This window comes from Chenopodium quinoa, unplaced genomic scaffold, assembly GCF_001683475.1.
Source record: "Chenopodium quinoa cultivar QQ74 unplaced genomic scaffold, ASM168347v1, whole genome shotgun sequence".
Taxonomy (NCBI): domain Eukaryota; kingdom Viridiplantae; phylum Streptophyta; class Magnoliopsida; order Caryophyllales; family Amaranthaceae; genus Chenopodium; species Chenopodium quinoa.
The window spans coordinates 5,174,357-5,196,942 of NW_018742738.1; the positions used below are offsets into that span (position 1 = coordinate 5,174,357).

The 22,586-nt window shown below is 41.1% G+C and overlaps 1 long non-coding RNA gene across 1 annotated transcript; it reads right to left on the reverse strand.

Annotated features, from left to right (window-relative positions):
• Window positions 1–20,649: 20,649 nt before the first annotated feature.
• On the reverse strand, window positions 20,650–22,200 carry LOC110724016. Its single transcript, XR_002511809.1, has 2 exons — window positions 21,103–22,200; window positions 20,650–20,886 (listed from the first exon to the last, which is right to left on the reverse strand). It is a non-coding gene; the product is annotated as an uncharacterized LOC110724016 (long non-coding RNA).
• Between the last annotated feature and the right edge of the window lie 386 nt (window positions 22,201–22,586).

A 22,586-nucleotide genomic window follows, 5' to 3' on the forward strand; every position in this document is an offset into this window, starting at 1 on the left:
GGAAGCGGCCTCCACCCAGGTATTTCGATCACTTGACCTGACTGAATATATTAGCTTTCTAATAATTCTGAACCCGCTATCAGAATAATACACTTGTTTGATGGACACCATTCCTTTTTAGTTAAAGGATTAAATAATAAATGTTGTTTTAAATCAAGAATTGAAATTGGAAACTTGCCTTGCTTGATTGAATTGTTATTGGAATGTTTGTATTATTATGCATATGAGTCATCACCAAGTCTGAACCATTAAATCACTTAAAGTGCAAGATGGATGAGCAATAAAACTCTGGATTGGAGCACATGTGGAGTAATGAAAATAAGGGGTTGGGGTACACAGGGTATTAGTTGTGCACTTTTCTCGAGGACATCTTATCTACGAGTTTCTTATTTCAAATATTTTTTTTAAAACTAGGAGTTAGGTGAGATCTCATACTAACTATGGTCACGGAGTCGCGCCCGTGGTCGTTGGATGTTTATTGATGTTTCCGATAGGCGGCATGGGTTTTTTATTTTATTTATGTTCCAAATGGAGGCATGGGGTTTTTCATTAAATTATTGACTCAACACACGACTCAAGTATCAATTTTATTAAGACTGCACTAGTTGATAGTAGCTAACTTTCATATTTATTTCATTGGATTAAGAAATAGACAAGGTTTTCCAACCCATGCTCCATTTGGAACATCAATAAAAGACAAACCTTATGCCTCCTTTTGAAAACATCAATAAACATCCAACGACCACGGACGCGACTCCGTGACCATAGTTAGTATGAGATCTCATTTAACTCCTAGTTTTGAAAAGTATTTGAAATAAGAGACTCATAGATCAGACGACCTCGAGAAAAGTGCACGTCTAATACCCTATGTAAGCCAACCCCTGATTGTCATTACTCTAGATGTGCACCAATCCAGAGTTTTATTGATCATCCGTATTGCACTTTACGTGATTTACAAGTTTAGACTTGGTGATGACTCATATGCAAATAACACAATCAATCCAATATCAATTCAATCAAGTAATACAACCTTCCCATTTCAGTTCTTGATTTACTAGTGACAAGAAACATTTATTATTTATTCCTTTAACTACCTCGGTGTATGAACACCTTGAGTGCATCAGGCACTCCAAAACCTTAACCTTGTCTTATAAGACTTGAATTCTTCCTTTACTCATTCTATTTCAATAATCATGAATGAGTAACAATTAAATCATTCCACATATTCACATACCTTTTCCTCTAAGCGCATCTTGCAAAGTTAATGCATAAATGATATTTGCAAAGTAAAATAGTGCACATCTTACGGATATCACAATGTATAACCAAACAATTATTCCCAGTCTTCTCTATACATGCTTTTAAAGGCAAGGTTTCGTAACTCATACGTACCTTGAATAAACAAATTGGTTGGCCACTTTACTATCTAGAAATCACCTTCAATAAACTCCTCTCCTAAACCAAACAGTAACATCTCAATCAATATCCAATAAATCAAATTTAGAGAAATACTAACTTACTTTAAAACTAAAAGGAATGGTGTCCTTCGAACAAGTGTACTATTCCGTTAGTGGGTTCGGAAATATTAGAAATCTAATATATTCAGTAAGGTCAAGTGATTAGAATGCCTAGGTAGAGGCCACTTCCGATCAGTAATATTAATGCATAATTAATATTACAGCTTAATCTTGGCTGAACCCTTAGGGTTAAACCCAAGCAACTAACGAACCGAAGCGACTAATTAATTATGAATTAATTAATAATTCAACCGAGTAATTAATATTTAGATGTCAGGAATTCGAGGTTAGAGCATCGAAATCGAACGTTGGAAGTCGAGTCAAAAAATAGTAAAAGGCGAGACATGAAAATAATAATAAATCAACAAAGACCAAAATACCCTAGCATCGGAATGCCCCGAGCAAAACCGAGTACTAGAGGCATATGACCTGGCATGGTTGCTAGCATGCGAACCAAGCCGAGCCTAGGCTGGCTGGTGCGTGCTAGCGCACCAATGCTAGCATCACAAGGCTAGCCACGCCAACCGCAGCTATGTTGGGCCAAGGCGCAACGCCAGCGGCAGCTCTCAGCATCCGTGGTGCGTGGTTCGCTGGCTGAGAGCGCAAGCAGCCCGCACAAGCTCCTGGGCTTGCTGGCAGGCAGCGCTAGCAGCCCGCACGCTTGTGCCGGGCATGCTGGGCAGCCGCGACAAGGCAGCCCACCTTGGGTGCCTTGTTGCCCAAGTATGGGTGCCACGTAGCACGAATTGAGAGGAGGTTGAAGGGGTGTGTTGGCCGGTTTTTAAAGAGGGAGTGGGGAGCAAGTTTGATCCCCATCTCCTCAAAATGGTCCTCACCTAACCTCTTACATGAGCTTACCACATGTTAATTTATTACTAGTTTGATTATTAATTTTATTTTAGCTTTAAAATAAACTGGAAAAATCAAATTCTCCCACATTGATGGGAGAGCTTTTCACTCTCTTATTTTCCCTATAAATACCCAAGTTGGGGTATTGGGAAAATCACTTGAGTGAGAGTTGAAAAAGGCATCACCATTGTGAAAACCTTTGAACTCATTAATCACTCGGGTTTTTGGTCGGGCTTTTCTAACTCAAAGGCATTGGACCATTTTCGGTGGTCGAATTGTGGGTAGACTATCGTAAGAGGTCGTCGTATTTTTGAGCCTTGCTTTCAAATTAAGAGTCTGTTCCGTTTGGGCGAAGCACGCTCCAAAGGTAATTATCTTATCTTAATCTTGTGATTAATTTGTTTATGTTTATGGTTTTATTAATTGCGAGTGCGGTGTTGGTTTAGGTTTGTTTCCGTGGTGAGTTGGACTGACCAAACCCCAACAGCGGTGATTAGGGGATTTTGCTCCCACCAATCACCATCTGACAAGTGGACCAATCAGGTTCCGCCATCTGTCCGTCACATGGGCCAATAGGAGCCTGCCACGTGTCAAGCAATGATCCGTCCACCTTGGACCAATTACGACACGACATGTGTCCTTCCCATGACACCTGGGATAACCGGCAACCCAGGCCCAACTTCCGAGGGAAGCCCAATCAGCCCTAGGTTAACCTAAACCTAGGATTGACACGTTTCCCAAGGTTATAAATACCTCCCTTAATCCTCATTAAGGGGGATTACACATTAATTACAGAGATTACATAGAGATAACAAGCTGATCACGCTAACAAAGCAGATTACCTACATTAAACACTCTCACCTAGAGAGACCTAATCACTTTAATTTCCGCATTAATTACTCCTTAATTAAGTAATAACTTGACCGTTGGAGGCGGAGCTCCCACCACCAGGAGTCTCCGTTTTTTTGCAGGTACAGGCGTCCCGTTCCAGTCTCGGAATTGTAACTCTCCCGCAGGACATCAGAAAACCCCGAAACATTTGGCGCCGTCTGTGGGGAGAGTACTTCTGAGATGGCATCCAAGTCTGTACAGACTCTTGAAGAGAGGCGTCACATGGTGCCGCCTGAGAATGACTAGATCATACAACAAAAAAGTACACAGGCGTCCACTCAAAGTAGGGGACTTTGTACTTAAAAAACTGGAAGCAGTTGGTAGGGCTAATGAGTCTGGCAAACTAACTCCCAACTGGGAAGGACCCTACCGAATCTGTGAAGAGGTCAGGGACGGTACCTACCGGCTGGAAACACCAGACGGACAACCGTTGCCTCGAACTTGGAATGTAGATAATCTTAAGAAATATTTCTTTTGAATGATGTAAATAATCAAGGGCTACTTAATAAAAGTTTGCACTTAATATTCAATCTTGTACTAAGGGGGGCATGCCTACTAACAAATAGTCGGCTACTCTCCATGTTTAATTTTTAATCTTACTTAAGAGGGGCATTCCGTCTGTACCTTTACAGTCGGCTACTCTCCATTGAGAATTTTACTCTCTTCAGAGGGGCATGCCGCCTGTACCTTTACAGTCGGCTACTCTCCATTGAATATTTTACTCTTTCAGAGGGGCATGCCGTCTGTACCTTTACAGTCGGCTACTCTCCATTGAGTATTTCACTCTATCTTCAGAGGGGCATGTCGTCTGTACCTTTACAGTCGGCTACTCTCCATTTAGTATTTTACTCTATCTTCAGAGGGGCATGACCGTCTATACCTTTACAGTCGGCTACTCTCCATTGAGTATTTTACTCTATCTTCAGAGGGGCATGCCGTCTGTACCTTTACAGTCGGCTACTCTCCATTGAGTATTTTACTCTATCACCTTAGGGGCATGCCGTCTGGACATATAGTCGGCTACTCTCCATAGAAGAGGGCCGGCTGGTTCCAAACACACAGCCACCCCGCTTATACTTAGCTAAAAAGATTAGGGCCTGGCCGACCCTGTGCCTAACAGGCGGCTACCCTCCTTTTACTTAGCACCTACGTTCACCAAGAACTAACCAAGGCCACAGGCCGAATGATCAGACCAGGCGCCAAGCCAACTGATCCAATCTTTAAACTAATACGACCTGTCCCAACATCATAGCACGCGTCCGGCGGCATCCTTCTGGATGAAATTCGTCGCAGAGAGCAGCTCCCTTTTAGGTGGAACATTGCTCTATAAACTAATTACACGACACCTATACGACTGCCCCCAAGGGCAACCACGTAGCTGTTTTTGAGACAAGGATAACTCTATCACTAACCAAACCAGTGGTAGCAGTTGACATCTAAGTCAGATGACCGCCTGTATTACTTGGGATAAATGCAGGGGGTACCTCTTGAGTTAATAGCCAACAAACATTGGCGAATCAAGGGGTCTAGCCGGCCTCCGCCGCCTGGAACCTCTACTTCTCAAACAAGAGTGACGGCGACTGAGTAACACCAACGTTAACTCATGGTCACTCCCTCAAACTTGTTATGGAACTTAAAGGTTTGAGTAGACCGCCTGTTTTTTGGCAAACAGGGGCACTCAAACCCCTATTCCTACTAGGTAACCTCTTGAGTTAATAGCCAACAAACATTGGCGAATCAAAAGAAAGAGTGACGGCGATTGAGTAACTCCAAAGTTAACTCATAGTCAATCCCTCAAACTTAGTATGGAGCCTAAAAGGTATGAGTCGTCCGCCTGTTTTTAGCAAACAGGGGCTCTCAACCACTACTCCTGCTAGGTTAACAACTTATGAGTTAAAAGCCAACAAACATTGGCGAATAAAGGGGAACAACCGGTACCCACCGCTTGATACCTCTACTACTCAGTTCCTTGGCAACTAAGTAACAATCATGTTTACTTGGTCAGACCACTTTCCTACTTGGTTAAATTTACAAATGACAGGACCGCCTGCCTAAAAAGGATCCAGTCTTTAAAATAGTTCGAATACCGATTGGATAAATGGCCGACTGATCGTCTAGCCTGGAAACAGACAACCAGTCGTCCAGGGGCATAGGCGGCGTGACTAACTATCCGTACTTGTCTGCAACTATCGGCCATGTAAAACAGTCGGTATAGTGAACAATTGGATATCAGAATATTCAATACTTAGACAAATTTAAAGCAAAACAAAATTCATTAAAAAGAAGCCGGTCATTAAAGACCGGCAAAATATTTAGAGCCCCGGCCCCCTGGCCGGGTAAATACAAAACAAACGGCACGCAGGCCGTGGAAAGAAGACATAAAGCTTAAGAAGGGGGAAGATCTTCAATATTAGCAGTTGCCGCCTGGTCAGCACTCTTCTTGCTGGACTCGGCTTCAGCTGCATCCTTTTTTGATGCATTACCCCCAAGCGGCACAAGCGCCACTACCGGCTCCTCCTCCTCCAACGCTTCCTCCAACGCCTCTTCCTCAGCAGCCGCCAGGATCTCTTGATTATATGTATCACAACACTTGCGGTACGTTTTTTCCCATGAGGCAAAGTCGGCATTGGGGAAGAGGCGGCCCCAAGTCATGCGCTGGATTTGAGCAGAGTCTTCCATCATCTCCCGGACCAGCTCTTTCTTCTCTTGCTCGGCCTTTTCCGAGAGCTCCTGAGTAAGACTCTTCTCCTGGGTCACCAGGCGTTCCTTTACGTTGGCCAAGGATTTCTCCAAGGCTTCGTATGAGTACATCTTTAGGCGAAGAGATTTCAGCTCGGCCTTGAGATTGGTGATGGTCGCCTCCAGCTCGCCATTCCTCTTCTGGGCCGCCTCTAACTGAGCCCGAATAGCGGCGGTAGCCTGCGCCTGATAATAAAGAATATCAATGGTCAGAACTTCATTTTGGGCAATTTGAAACATTGCCTTATCACAGTTGGAGGCGGCCATGGCTTTTGCAGCCTTTACCTCTTTGTTCTTCCGGTCAAGCGGCTTGCGAAGGCCGTTCACTCGGAGCAGGGCCTAAGTAAAAAGGAACAGGCGTCAGTTTCCAAACAAAAAAGAAAACAGGCGTCCAAAAATTCAAATACTAAAAAATATGCTAAGTATACCTCAGCAAGGACCCCTGCAATCCCGTCTAGGTCAAGGGTGCCGACACCCCTGACCGCCTCCCTTTCAGCTGGAGGGACGGCCTTGATCATAGACTTGGCCATCTCTACCAAGTCAGGCTCCTGAGGGCCGGCTGCATCAAGCATAAACAAACGGATTAGACCTAGTAAAAAAGAGAGCAAGTCTAAAATTTACAAGGACAACTTCATACTTCTAGGCGGCCCAGCTGGAGTTTTAGAAGAAGTGGTCGGCTGTTTCTCAGCCGCCACATGTTTCCTGGCAGAACCAGGAGAGCTCACAACAGTCGTCCTCCGGGCCTTTGGGTCCGACTGTTGGGAAGAAGAAGCTCTTGGAGCGCCCGTCTAAAAAAGAAGAAAAAAGTCAGTATATGCATAAACACAACTCCAAAAAGAGGGTGAAAGGTTCGAAGCCCACCAAGGGTGCCCCCTTCTTGGGGGAGTCGGTTGAAGCTTGTTGCATGATGGAGGCCCGCAACATGGCCGCCGCAGTCTTGGAGGCGGTAATTTTGCTCATGGCGTCCGCTGCAAAAAACAAACAGCAAAGTTAATAAAAGTTATAACAAAAATGCACGGAACAGCAGAGTATTCGACAGGCCGACTACCTCTTGAGGACCGACTGCTGAGGCCACAGGCGGCCAAAAAGTACTCGTCGTAGAGCCATTTAAAGCTCGGGACGCAGTGCAGGGGTACTTGCTCTCGTACCCCGAAAGTAGAGTCGACCCTCGACTCTACTTTAAAGAGTCCTTTATCTAGGATCTCTTTCTTAGCCTTGGGGGGAACAGGCGGCATGCTGCGGCCGCCTGCAAGACGGGGCGGATTCCTGTTCCACCTGTTGAGGCGCTTGTTCAGCTCCGTGTCTGAACTCTCAATGATGAAGAAGGTGCACCGCCAGTCCTTCCATTTGTTTGCTTTACCTCTCGTCATGAGGTAGCCCCTGTGGCTCGTCAATTGATACCAGCTGGTACCGCCTGCCTTAGGGGTCCGGCTGAGGTAATTCATGTGGGCGAAAGCCTCGAAGCTCGGCTCCACCCCGTGCAGTTCGCACCCGGCCACATAGCCGAGTACGTTGACCTAGGAGTTCGGGGCTAACTGCCATAACCCCAACTCATACCCATCCAAGATCCGCTGAACAGCCGGATGTAATGGGAAGCGCAGCCCAGCCTTGATGGCCGCCTCGTAGCAGCCAAAGCAGGCGCTATCATAACTGGTACCAGCCGGCCAGACGACTGTGTCTTCTAGATCCGGCACAAACACTAAAAAGCCGGGGCCCATTGTGTGGTTTGCGATAAAGCTCTCCACTTTCTCTTGCATGGCCGTGATCCGGCCCCGAGGTACCGTGCAGTAGTAGGGGGTATTTTGCTCTCGGTAAGAGGCGGATGGCTCCGCCCAATTGTCCCCCTTCTCAACTGCGTGAGAAAGCCTCGCCTCTTGCAGGTGACTGTTTTTCTCTTCTGTGTCCAGAGAAGCATGGCCAGAAGAGTTAGACTCGGAATCGTCCTCTGATGAGTCCGAAGAGGACGACTCCTCCCCTCTCCCGGAGGGGCCCGCCTCCTCTCCTTTAAAGGGATCAGGAGAGAATGAAGAATTTTCAACTGAGAAATGGGAAGGGGTCACTTTGATTCCTCCCTCAGAGCAGCCGGCTTTCAAGCCGCTTTGTTTCACTTCCACATCTGGCGCCTGGTCAGATGTTTCACTAATCGGCACCCTGCGGGAGGAGCCGTCTGAATTTGAGATCCTGGCAGTCTTTTTTGTTCTGGCCATCATGCTCTGCATAGACACATATACAGTCGGACTTTGTATAAAGGGCAAAGATGGGTCCGGAAAAGGGCAGGCAGCACTCCTAGTCCTAGATTCAGCCGTCCCCGGTGACCGACTGATCACTAACCTAGGTCGTGTCGTGTGCTTCCGTGGTGCCATTTCAAAAAAAAGAATAAAATAAAAAGAAAATTAAGAGTAAGAGAACCGACAGTTACCTGAACGAGTGACGATTGATGAAGTTCTGAAAATCCTTTGCAGTCGGCTTGTCAGAGCAGGCGGTAGGCAGAAAAGTCTAAAATGTCAGAGCAAGTTCATGGGTCCGAATGTTCTCTCACAAAGTTCTCAAGTGTGAAAATGACTCAAGTCAACACTCCTTTATATAGGCGAAGTGAGAAGGCGAAGGGTCACTTCCAGAATTCAAAATTTGGGCGGGAGAATCTCTCGGCCCTTCGCCGAGTGACACCTGTAGCAGGCCGTCGCCTGTTACAGTTCGACACCTGTCACAGGTAACACGTGACCAGTCACGTGCCACCTGTGAGGGGCAAATGATTAGGGGATTTTGCTCCCACCAATCACCATCTGACAAGTGGACCAATCAGGTTCCGCCATGTGTCCGTCACATGGGCCAATAGGAGCCTGCCACGTGTCAAGCAATGATCCGTCCACCTTGGACCAATTACGACACGACATGTGTCCTTCCCATGACACCTGGGATAACCGGCCACCTAGGCCCAACTTCCGAGGGAAGCCCAATCAGCCCTTGGTTAACCTAAACCTAGGATTGGCACGTTTCCCAAGGTTATAAATACCTCCCTTAATCCTCATTAAGGGGATTACACATTAATTACAGAGATTACACAGAGATAACAGGCTGATCACGCTAACAAAACAGATTACCTACATTAAACACTCTCACCTAGAGAGACCTAATCACTTTAATTTCCGCATTAATTACTCCTTAATCAAGTACTAACTTGACCGTTGGAGGCGGAGCTCCCACCACCAGGAGTCTCCGTTGTTTTGCAGGTACAGGCGTCCCATTCCAGTCTCGGAATTGTAACTCTCCCGCAGGACATCAGAAAACCCCGAAACAAGCGGTATCAGAGACTCACTCGTTATTTTTAAAATCATAATATTTTTTTCAAGGTGTTTTATGGCTTAATTTTCTGGTTTTGAAGTGCTAGTTAGATTAGTAGCTCGTTTTATTTATTTTAACCTTGTATTAAAGCTATCATAAGTCCCGAACCCAGATTTTGACCAAAAAATAGTGAATTTTGGGTGGAAAATGTGTTCCGGAAATGGTTTTATCTTCAGGGAACGGTTTTTAGCAAAAAAACGTCCAGAAATGCACTTTTTGAGGGATTTTTCGTTTTTACGAAAAATTTTACGTCTTTCTAACCTTGAAAATTAATTGCATATTTATGGTGGTTATATAATTGGTTCGATACATATTTTATATGAAATTTTAAACCTCTTTAGGTTTGAATACTTGGTAGTAATTTGTGCTTGAAAGCTTGGTTTTATTTTTTCTAATTGCAAAGTAATTGCGTTAAGTGTGAAATTATTGTTCTTTGAGGCTTCCAAGTATTAAAGATTCAATCTTTAATTATGTTAAGTGATTGAAACTTTATGTTACTAAATTCCATGAATTTTTGTTAAACTTTGTTGATTTAATCATTTTTTAGTTGATTGGAATCATAAAGTTTGAAACTTTGTGATAGAAAATTGTTTATCTTCACATTAGAAGATATAATTTTTCAAGGATTCACAACTATTAAAGTTGGAATCTTTAATTGAACTTATGTTCATATTTTTCCAACTCCCTCTAACTTTGTCAAAATCTCAAGTGTAATTTAAATTGATTAAATTAAAAAGTGAGAAATTGCCATATTTATGTTGTTGCCCAAGCTAAACCAATTTAATTAAGAATGGTTCTTGGAATTATTTTGGTTGGATGCACTTTGATAATTTTATTATAAGTTAGACTTGTTTAAATTTTTATTTTTCTCAATGAATTAGTTCTAAAATTAATTTAGAATTAATAATTATGACACGCAAAATTAAGATATAAATACCAAGGCTATGGCACGCAAAACGAGGAAAGAATATCAATTCGCTAGCCGGGCTGCATAACAGCCCGCATGTGGCTGCCAAGGATGCTTCCCGTGCTTGAGCGCAAGCCATGTGCGTGGCTGCTTCTTGCTGCCAGCAACATGGCGTGCCAGCAAGCACCAAGCAGCAGCATGGTGTTGTGCGCGCTGTGCGTGCTGCCTTGCTTGGCTGGGCACGACTGGTGCAAGCACGAGCATATTGGTGCGCGGCTTGGGCATTGGTGCATGCGTTGTATAATAGGGAATATGCGTAGATGTTGCTTGCGGAGCTTGCGGAGCAATGTAGTGTAATGAGTTCGTACAACATGGCCATCAAGGGCCACGTTATTGATGTGTGGAAGTTCGCTGATGTGGGCGGTGTAACGCTTAGCGACATCAGGCCCACTCCCACGTTCATTAAGCATCAAACGGTTGTACGGAATGTGAGCACTCCATGTCTTAATGCTAGGCACTTAGACATTTTGGACTACGTAATCTTTTTGGCTTAAATTGTCGTTTTAATTATTTTATTAATCTAATTTTTTTTTAATTACTTTAATAAATTTTGGAGGCTAGGCCTCGGTTTTGAGCGGCATTGGCAAAATTTATTTTCACAAATTTTGGGTTTTACCGGCATAATTAATTAGATTAATTAAGTTGGATGCGGAATTTAGTGGGAGCTTCCAATTTTAATTGCGCTTATTTACATAACCTAGTTTTAATTAGGCGTGTTAATTGGATTAACCACCTAGATTAGTTACTAGTTCACGAGTGTTTATTGATTGTTACTTGGTTATCGTTGTAAAATGCATGGGCCATTCACAAATAGTGAATGGATGAATGGAATGTATATTCTCTCACAGGTTTTATGAAATGGCAACTAGTGGGGCCCGATTAGGATAGAAAATACGGACTGCGATCCATGATGTATTTTTGTAAATCTAAATATGGTTTTGCGTACCGTTGATTATTTTTGTACCGTAATATTTATTTTATTCTTAATCGTAGATACTAGTATGTAGTTGCATTTAATTATGGTCAAGTCTTGAAGATGGAGGTTCTTGGAAGACGTAGCCATGAGGTTTCAAATGAAGACCTTTTGAAGATTTGAAGATCTAAAGGGGCCATTCTAGTTGCCAAATGCATCTATGTTGATGTTTTTCGATATATATATGTTTATGTATATGAATTATATGTTAGATGCATGTTTAGGATTTCGAATGTTGTGATGATTAATTAAGTTCACTTAAATCAACCAACATAGAAACCCTAGGTCCCTAAATATTGAGTAAAAAAACTTGCCATTCCAAAACAACACTTACCAACCGAACGAGGGTAGTGGTGGGCTACGCCAAAGCGAGGCATCACTACCTCTCCGAGAAGCGTAAGGCATACCGGGTATGAAAGTTGGTTTTAGTTGTACTCAACGATATGAGTAATGGAGTCCTAACATGTCGTGGCAAAGTGAATAGATTGTTGAGAGAGCATTAGATGCGACGATTTATTCAACCAAGAGTGGCTTGGAGCCATTAGCAAAGCGTTGCTTACCTTAGGAGATTGAGTGTTAAGACTTATTCTCACCCAAAATGAGGACAACTTTAAATGTGTGAATAAGACATTATAAATAAGTTTGATTAAAAATGCATGAATTCAATCTTATTTAAATATCATGAATGGTTTTTCATTTCAAATTCTTTCAATTGATACCTAGAGCATATGTTCCCAGAACTTCCCAAGAAGTTATCATGTAGCTTGAATTTGGTAAACTTCAAGGAATGGGAAGAGGAACTCTGTTTGACCCTCTACAATTGCTACATAGAGCATATCTTGGATACTCCCATCCTGAGTTACTACTCAAAAGGGATTATGAGCAATATGGCTCATGAGGAGTGGAGTTATGATTGCAAGAGAGTCTCTCAACTCATGGCAAACTCCATTCCAAAACAGTGGAAGAAGAAATTCTCCAACTACCTTCCGGATGTTCTTCTCAAGGCTCTAGAAGATGTGGTCAATTTGAGGGTAACAAAGAGCGATAAGGGAAACTATGATGGACTCGTGGAAGAAGTGACTAGGTCATTGTCTAACATGAGGATCAGGCCACCGCAAGGTGGATGTCTTAGCAAAGAAAGGAAAGAAGTATGGGCTAGGGTCTAAAGTGCATGACTTAGACCCAGGATGCCACTTCAAGCCCATGTGCAAAAGATGACAAGGTTATTTAACCATCGAGAACTGATTGGTAAACCGGTGGAGGATGAACAAGCGGCTCATATGCTTTTAAGCTCACTCCACTCGGGATACGTGGCGATTTAGATGCGACTTACCAATTCAACAATCGGAACAAACTATCCTACAAGGAAGTTGTCTAAGAGCTCTAGAAAACCTATTCTTGCAAAGCGTCTAAGTTTGCTCTAAGGATCAAGAAAAAGGAGTTCCAAAACAAGGCAAAGATGCGCTGCTTCTATTGTAGTAAGCAAGGCCACTACAAAAGAGAATGTAGCGAGTATCTGGAAGATGAGGCATGAGGAAAGAAAGCCTTAATCTCAGGTATCATTTAGACACTTGAAAATAAGCAAATTATAAGGTATTAGATATCGGAAAATTGACTCATTTTATGCTCTTATTTCAGGAACGAAATGAGCGGTGTTTTTCAAGTGGTCGTGAGTACACAAGTGGAAGATAAAGAAAATCTATCCAAAGAAAGCTTGTAATCTCATGTATTTTGTCTAAATTATAAAACTTGTTAAGTTTTGTCTAACATACTTTGATCTTGCGACGTTGGACTTCATTTTAACCTTGATCATAAGACCTTTTTGTTTAAATTTATTGTTTATATGGAAATTACACCTTTTGTGTGTTTAGAAAAATTGTTTATGATACTAACAAAAGAGCAAAGACTATGGAGTCAAACCAAACTTACTTCTGGCATTGTCGTCCTGGCCACATTAACATCAAACGCATCAAGAGACTTCGACAGGAAGGTGTTCTTGACTATTTCGATTTAGAATCGTTTGAGAATTGCAAGGGATGTTTATTAGGCAAGATGATTAAACAGCCATTCTCCAAGTTGGGAGAAAGGGCAGGAGACTTATTAGGTCTAATACACACTGATGTACCAATGAGCTCCACCACAAGAAATGGACATCAATATTTTATCACCTTCACAGATGACTATAGTAGATATGGTTATGTCAACCTAATGTCGCATAAATCTGAATCGTTTGAAAAGTTCAAAGAATTTCAGAGTGAAGTTAAAAATCAGCTTGGCAAGAAAATCAAAGCCCTTCGATCGGATCGAGGTGGTGAATACTTGAGCCAAGAATTCGATGACCATCTGAAAGAAAAGGGTATACTTTCAGAATTGACACCTCCGGGAACTCCACAATGGAACAGAGTATCCGAAAGGATAAATCGGACCTTGTTAGACATGGTACGATCAACAATGGGTCTTAGTGATCTTCCTATCACTTTCTAGGGACACGCACTTCTAACTGCGGCACTAACACTGAACCGTGCACCATAAAAAGCTATAGAAAAAACTCCTTATGAATTATGGACAAAGAAACCTTTTAGGTTGTCTTTTTTAAAGATATGGGGATGCGAAGCATATGTCAAGTGATTAATTTCTAACAAACTTCATCCCAAATCTGACAAGGTTTACTTTGTGGGCTACCCAAAAGAAACTAAAGGGTATTACTTCTACAACAAATCAGAGAACAAAGTGTTTGTTGCTCGCGATGGTGTCTTTTTGGAGAAGGAACACCTTTGTAAAATGACAAGTGGGAGGAAAATCGAACTCGACCAAGTTCGTGAGGATGAGCAACAAAATCAGAATGACAGTCAAAGTGCTCAAACAACATCTGTTGACGCAGGTCAAAATGATCAAATTGTGCAAATTCAAACCGACAATGCAAATGCTCAATCCATTACCCTACGTAGGTCTCAGAGGCCGAGATCTAAACCTGATAGATATCTTGGCTTAGTATTAAGCGTGATCTCAAATGACATCCTGATTATGGATAGAGATGAACCGGCAACCTACAAGCAAGCGATGGAAAGCACCGACTCTGCTAAATGGAATGAGGCCATGAGATCTAAAATGGATTCCATGTTTCAAAACCATGTTTGGGACTTGGTTGACTTACCCGAAGGTTATACACCTATCGGATATAAGTGGATTTGCAAGATGAAAATCGACAAAGATGGAAATGTATTCATTTAAAAAGCTAGATTGGTGGCAAAATTTTACAGACAAGTTCATGGTATTGATTACGATGAAACTTTTTCACCAATTGCAATGCTTAAATCCGTTCGAACCCTCCTAGCGATAGCTGCATATTACAATTATGAAATTTGGCGGATAGACGTCAAAACCACCTTCCTTAATGGTATTTTGGAAGAAACTATGTACATGACACAACCTGAAGGTTTTGTCGACAAAAACAATGCTGGGAAGGTTTGTAAGCTTAAGAAGTCCATTTATGGACTAAAGCAAGCTAGCAGAAGTTAGAATATGCGATTCGATGAAGCCATCTGTAAGTTTAGTTTTATCAAGAATCCAGATGAATCTTGTGTTTACAAGAAGGTCAGTGGGAGTGACATCGCCTTCTAAGTCTTATATGTCAATGACATATTGCTCATTGGAACATTCCGCTGTTAGAGTCTTTAAAGGCCTAGCTTGGAAAATGCTTCTCAATGAAAGACTTAGGAGAGGCTCATTACATACTAGACATCAATATCTATAGGGATAGATCAAAAAGGACAATTGAATTGAGTCAAAGTACTTATATTGATAAGGTACATGCTTGATTTGGCATGGAGGAGGCCAAGAGAGGTCACATGCTAATGTCACATGGCATAAACCTAAGCAAGAAGTAGTGTCCACATACACTTGATGAGCGGGAAAGAATGAATCTGATTCCATATGGTTTGCTTAATGGATCGATCATGTATGCCAAGATATGTATTAGGCCAGATGTATCGTATGCCTTGAGTGCTACGAGTTGTTACCAATCCGATCCAGGAGAGGCCTATTGGACTGTGGCCAAGAATATCCTAAAGTACCTGAAAAGGAACAAGGATAAATTTCTGGTGTATGGTGGTTCAGAGGAATTAGTTGTGGAAGGTTATACCAACGCAAGCTTCCAAACAGACAGAGACAATTTCAAATCGCAATCTTGATATGTGTTCTGTCTAAATGGAGGATTGTTCAGTTGGAAGAGTGCCAAGCAGAGTACAACTGCAGATTCTACAACTTAAGTCGAGTACTTAGCAACTGCTGAAGCGGCTAAGGAGGCAGCTTGGATTCGTAAGTTCATTGGTGAACTTGATTATGTACCCTCAATAAAGGATCCAATAGCCCTCTATTGTGACAATAATGGAGCTATTGCTCAGGCCAGAGAGCCAAGGAAACATCAAAAAGTCAAACATGTCAAACGGCGGTTTCACATGATTCGAGAATGGAAATCTGAAGGTGAAATCAGAATTTGCAAAGTTGGAACGGATGACAATGTAGCAGATCCACTTACTAAACCTTTGCCTCAAGTGAAGGATAACAAGCACGTTCAGGCAATGGGAATCAGGCATGTAGGAGACAGGCTTTGATTTCCTTGTTTAGTATTTTAGTTAAATTTTTAACATTTAATGTAAGACACTAAGAAAAATCATTCATGTTTTGGAGTAATATAAATTTCATGCTATATTTTATCACTCCGTTTGCTATTTAATTGTTGTTTAGGATTAAATAATGGGTCCATTATTTTTTTAGAATATTTAAAATAGGGTATCAAGACCAGTCATGGTAAGGAAACACCTATTAAGTGAACGTTGAATATTATAATCGAAAATTGTCCCTAAATTTAAACAATGGACGATTAATGACCAATTGAGATTAGTGTGTAGTCTGATTTATAGCACCGTTTCTCGTGCTACAAGGACATGATTGTCATAAATCATTCGCACAGGTATTGGTTTAGAACCATACTTGATCGACCTATACGAATACTTTATGAGATTTAAAATTGTCATAAGTATACTTCTCATTATGGCTATCGGAACCTATTTCCTCGACCATGAGTATTGTGAGTTCTCTTGTTTGAGTACTAGTCCGCTTTGATGTTGTCAAACGTCTGCCGTAATAGGGGATTATAACAGCAACACTCAGGCAGCTAGGTCCTCTCAGTAAGAGGAGTTACATTACAAGACTGGGAATGTCCCCCTACTAAAATAGGGAATATGTCTTTGTTGTATACAAGGCCTCTCATAAAGCGAGACTTTAAAATGCATGGACGTGCTCAGATGGACTTTAGTAATCATCTGTTTATTGACAGTCGGACTCGGAATCGAGAAACACTTTTAGACGTAATAAGGATGACGAAATAATCTTACCTTATGGTTCATAAAGAGACATTAAGTGACATAGGAAAAAGGTTGTACACTAACTGCGCACTTGTCCAAAAGGACAAGTGGGAGATTGAAAGGAATGGTGACCTTCGAACAAGTGTACAATTCCGTTAGTGGGTTCAGAATTAATAGAAAGCTATTATATTTAGTAAGGTCAAGTGATCAAAATGTCTGGGTGGAGGCCGCTTTATTAATGCATAATTAATATTACAGCATAATCTTGACTGAACCCTTCGGATCACACCCAAGCAACTAACGAACCGAAGTGACTAATTAATTATGAATTAATTAATAAGTCAACAGAGTAATTAATATTTAGATGTCGGGAATTCGAGCTAAGAGCTTCGAAACCGAACTCGGAAGTCGAGTCAAAAAATTTAAAAAGGCGAGACATGAAAATAATAATAAATCAACAACGACCAAAAATACCCCTAGCATCGGAATGCCCCGAGAAAAACCGAGTTCTAGGGGCATATGACCTAGAATGGTGGCTAGCATGCGCACCAAGCCGAGCCTAGGCAAGCTCGTGCGTGCTAGCGCACCAATGCAAACATCGTAAGGCTAGTCGCGCCAACCGCAGCAATGCTGGGCCAAGGCGCAAGGCCAGCAGCAGCTCTCAGCAGCAGCCTGCATCCTTGGTGCATGGCTCGCTGGCTGAGAGCGTAAGCAGCCCGCACAAGCTGCTGGGCTTGCTGGCTGGCAGCGCTAGCAGCCCGCACGCTTGTGTTGGGCCTGCTGGGCAGCCGCGGCAAGGCATCCCACCTTGAGTGCCTTAGTGCCCAAGTGTGGGTTCCACATGGCGCGAATTGAGAGGAGGTTGAAGGGGTGTGTTGCCCGGTTTTTGGAGAGAGAGTGGGGAGCAAGTTTGGTTCCCCCTCCTTTAAATGGTCCTCACCTAACCTCTCACATGAGCTTGCCACTTGGTGATTTATTACAAGTTTGAATATTAATTTTATTTTAGCTTTAAAATAAAATGGAAAAATCAAATTCTCCTACATTGATGGGAGAGCTTTTCACTCTCTTATTTTCCATAGAAATACCCAAGTTGGGATATTGGGAAAATCACTTGAGTGAGAGTTGAAAAAGGCATCACCATTGTGAAAACCTTTGAACTCATTAATCACTCGGGTTTTTGGTCGGCCTTGCTAACTCCAAGGCATTGGACCATTTTTAGTGGTTGAGTTGTGGGTGGACTATCGTAGGAGGCCGTTGTATTTTCGAGGCTTGCTTTCGAAGTAAGATCGCGTTCCGTTTGGGCAAAGCACACTCCAAAGGAAATTATCTTATCTTAATCTTGTGATTAATTTAATTATGTTTATGGTTTTATTTATTGGGAGTGTAGTGTTGGTTTTGGGTTTATATCCGCGGTGAGTTGGACTCACCAAACCCCAACAAAAACCTTCAAAATCTAAATCAAATAATACTTTAAAACCTCCCCTTTAGTTATAATTAAAGGCTTTTATTTAGTTCTTTATATTGTAATCATAAAAACCTTAAAATACACTCTTATTCATTAAATTACAGCAAGTTTAAAGTTTAATAAAGATCTGACAATTATTTATCCCTAATAATCTTCCTTTTTAATGGGTGATTAAACCCTCTTTATAAAACATCAAAAGTAGTACTTAGATACTATTTCTAGCACTTTAGATTAAATAAAAACCCTTCAAAACTTTATCAACACATCACTTTTATACTCAAAAGTCTCATAGGAAATACTCACTTCCTAAAAAACAACCAACAATTAAAATTACTAACCCAAGTAATTTCCAACAATACATCATGATAAAAACCTCTTAAAACTTCAATAAAAACACAAACTTATGCTTAATTATTTTTAAACATAATTAATTTTATTAATTTAACTCAAGGATAATACTTTAAGCATAAAAAGCTTCGTTAAAAATCAAAAACTGCCCGAAAATAAAAAAAACCTTCTTTAAACGATTTTTCCACATGGAAAAAATTACTTTTTTTATTTTTTATCAAAATCGAATGAGTATAGATGCTGATCGGGATTTATATTAACGAACGGAAATCTAAAAATTAAAAGACGAATTTACGAGTTCAAAATAATCTGGAATTAAGTTAAACTAATCAGTAGTTATATTCGTCAAAATTTCAAAACATCATTACTATAAAAGCCCCAATTCAATTTCTCATAAAAACCCCGAAATCATGATTTTCAATAATTAAAAACCCTTGGTTATAAAATTGGAAAAATTCATGGGAATAATCCCACCTTTGGGCCGTTCGTTTTTAATAATCCCACCTTTCGATTATTTTTTAATAATCCGACCTTTACCCTCAATTCTTTTTTAATGGTCCCAACCGGTCATGTAACCTGTTATAACAGGTTACATGACACGTGGCGGCCTGTGATTGGTCAAAAAAAAAATTTTAAAAGTTTTAAAAAAATAAATAATAAAACAAACCCAGCCCCTGTTCATGGCAACCCCCTCTTCTGCCAGCCCTTGCCGCCACCGTTGGGAGGCTGCTGCGCCGGCAACCTTCCTCTTCCGCCATCTCACTTCCGGCCCCCTCCCCCACCACGTTTTCCAGCCCCCTTCTCTTCCCCTCGCCTCGATCCTACCACCACAACCGTACCAATCCCCTCTTATCCTTCTCCTCCGACCCCATTTTCTCTCTCTTCCTCTCCCCTAACTTCTCCTCCACCGTACCGCCGACCACCTCCAAGACAGCATTCGTCCGATTTCGACCCTCCTCCCTTTCCCCCGTTCCATTTCCGGCTCCCTCCCCTTCCAACGCGTCAATTTCGGCCATCACCATCACATTCACCTCACCATCACCGTTCGTACCATCAACACCATTGTTATGGTGGTGGTTCGAGATGGCTAGTTTCAAGGTGGGTGAATTCGCGAAGGGGGTTAGGGTTCGTGGTGGTTGCATTCGGGGTGGGGGGTTTAGGGTGGTGGTTATGGTGGGGATGGGGCTGGGTTGCGAATGGAGATTTGGGGTGGTGGTAATGGCGGGGACTTGTGGAGGAGGTGGCTGGAGGACTGCCTTTTTTTTTTTTTTTTTTAATTTAAAATTTTAGACAAATTGTATAGTGACACGTGTATTGTAAACAAAAAAAAAATTGACCGGTTTAACCGGTTTCTGGTCAAATGGGACCATTAAAAAAGAATTGGGGGTAAAGGTCGGATTATTAAAAAATAATCGAAAGGTGGGATTATTAAAAACGAACGGCCCAAAGGTGGGATTATTCCCATGAATTTTTCCTATAAAATTTACAAAATCTGGAAATTATGACATTTATAAAATCTAAAATTATAATGTTTAATCATCAAAATACAATTGATACTAATTAAATTAATTTCAAACAATAAAATTAAAACCCATAAATCAATAACTATTATTACACAAATTAATAAAACAAAGGAGAAAATAAAACAACCTTTTTGTGTGGGAAATTTTTGAGCATTCATGAGGTATTTATAGGAGAGAATTGTAGGGTAAATAGGAAGATTGAGCCTCATAAAAATAATGGGTAAATTAAGTAAACAAATGGGTTAAGCTTGTTTGATTGGACATAAATAGTAGAATAAAGGTGCATAAAATAATTTGTTCAAATAATTTTTGACCCATATTAATAATTTAAAACTTTTGAAATTAAATTCCGGAATATAACAAATAAATATTATAAATAAAATAAAGTTTCATTTGTAAAATATTTTTAAAATACGGGGGATTACATTGGGTTCACTAGTAAAATAAACTTAATGGCAAGCGGTTCAAACCTCCTAAATGGGAAGCGGTTTTTAACCGCATGCCCTTGGGGGGCTTGCCATTGGCATTTTAAATGGCAAGTGATTCAGAACCGCTTGCCATTGGAAGGTTATGGAAAGCGGTTTGGGCTCTGAGCCGCTGCACATTACACCTATAATAATTATAAAAAAAAAAAACTGTTTTTTTTCAATTAAATTGATACACAATAACTTAACATATGTATAACCATAACTATTTTCATTAATCAATTTCTTCAATATTACATTTTCTGATCCTTCAAAAAAAAAATACAACATATAAATTAATAAATAAAATAATTTCTGATTTTCTACTCTTGTTCCAGTTCCACCACCAGCATGCAAACCACCAGTCGCACGCGCCAGCTTTCACCGCCACCACCTTAACCTGTATCGCCACCACCAGCACCCTATCCCGATTCACCCATATCTGCCAAACAAGCACAAACTTGAGAAAAAAAATTGCGCTAATCCAAACAATAAATACTCGAAAATTAGCTAAAAATTAAGATCTAAACTTAAATTAAAAATAAACAACAATAATTTTAGATCTTAAATTAAAAACCACAAAAGTTTTGCCAAATTAGGATGAATTAGATCTAAACTTCAAAAACTTGAAAATTAGCTACAAAATTCAGCGAAATACCGGAAATTAAAGCGAGAATGACATGAGAAGTAGCGTAATACCCAAACGTCGAGCCGAAAGATCTGAACCCTACCGCCTTCTTATAGTCGCTCGTCAAAGGTTGTTGGTCACTCGTCGCTGTTGTGGTGAGGCGTGAGAAAGCAAAGAAAGGAGGCTGAGAGAAGCAAGAGAAGGAGATGGAGGGGGAGGGGGAGAGAGAACTGAGGAGTGAAGGAGGAAGAGAGGAGAGAGAGAGGAGAATCGTGAAAATGAGGGGAGAGAGAGGATAGAGGCGCCGAGTGAATATGTGGGATGGGTGTGTAAGGGTTTTTTTAACCAATGGCAAGCGATTCAATGCTCAAACTGCTTGCCATTTATATTTTGGCAAGCGGTTCATCCAACACCGCTTGCCATTTGCATTTTGGCAAGTGGTTCATCCAAAACCGCTTGCCATTTATATTTTAGCAAGCGGAATTCAAAAACCGCTTGCCATTTGTGGCTGCCCATTAAGTTTATTCTACTAGTGGTTGAAACACTACCTTTCATGAGGGCACAACTTGAGAGCGCAAGAGCTAGAACTTGGAGCACCCACGTCCTTGCATCTTGTGCTTTCCCAATGCTAAAAGCTTACTCCAAAAGCATCTTCCACCTTATAAAACCACCAACATCAAGGCTCGAACCGCGTTTAATACCTACAACCACGATAAGAGAAGAAATAATAGAGAAAACACAAGAAAAAAATAAAAAAATAAGGGAGAAAAGGGAGATATAAAGAAATCTCATAAAACTCAGCATTTATTAAGAAAGAAAGCTACGAAAAGAAGGTAAAAACAACCTAAATTCTCATCAAATGAGAACCATAAATGGCACTCATCAAATTCCCCAAAGCTTAACTTTTGCTCGTCCTCGAGCAAAACCTTAACAGGGGAAAAATGATAAGCTTATTCAAACAAACAAAATGAGATGAGAAGAGAAGAGACAAGAATATACACTAACTCACTTTCGTAGCAATCACGATCCATTTTAGAACCTAAAGGCAAGCCATTTACACCCTTAGATCGCCCTAGAGGATGAGTGATGCTATCGTCAGGGTTCCGTAAGATATTAACCCATAACTCTCACAAACCAAACAAAGAAGGCAAAGCTTGAAAAAGAAGCAAAAAGAAAAGGAAAGAAACCTAATGTTCATGAATGGACTTTTGCAAATGAACAAGCACAAATGGATGCATGAATATCGATATAAAAACACGCAATAGCATAGAAACAAATCGATAACGAACTAAACATGCATGAATATCGATATATAAATTCCAATCTAGCCACCTTCTGGAGTTAATTAGCTTCTCTTAACATAGCCTCTATGCTTCCACATTAGAACCATATATTGGGAGGTAAAATCAAGTAACCATCGATACAAATGAACTTAGCTAAATGAACTTCCGTTTCATGTAGCAAAGATTCACCTTTAATCAACTAACAACGTGCACTTTGCAAGAAGATCAAAG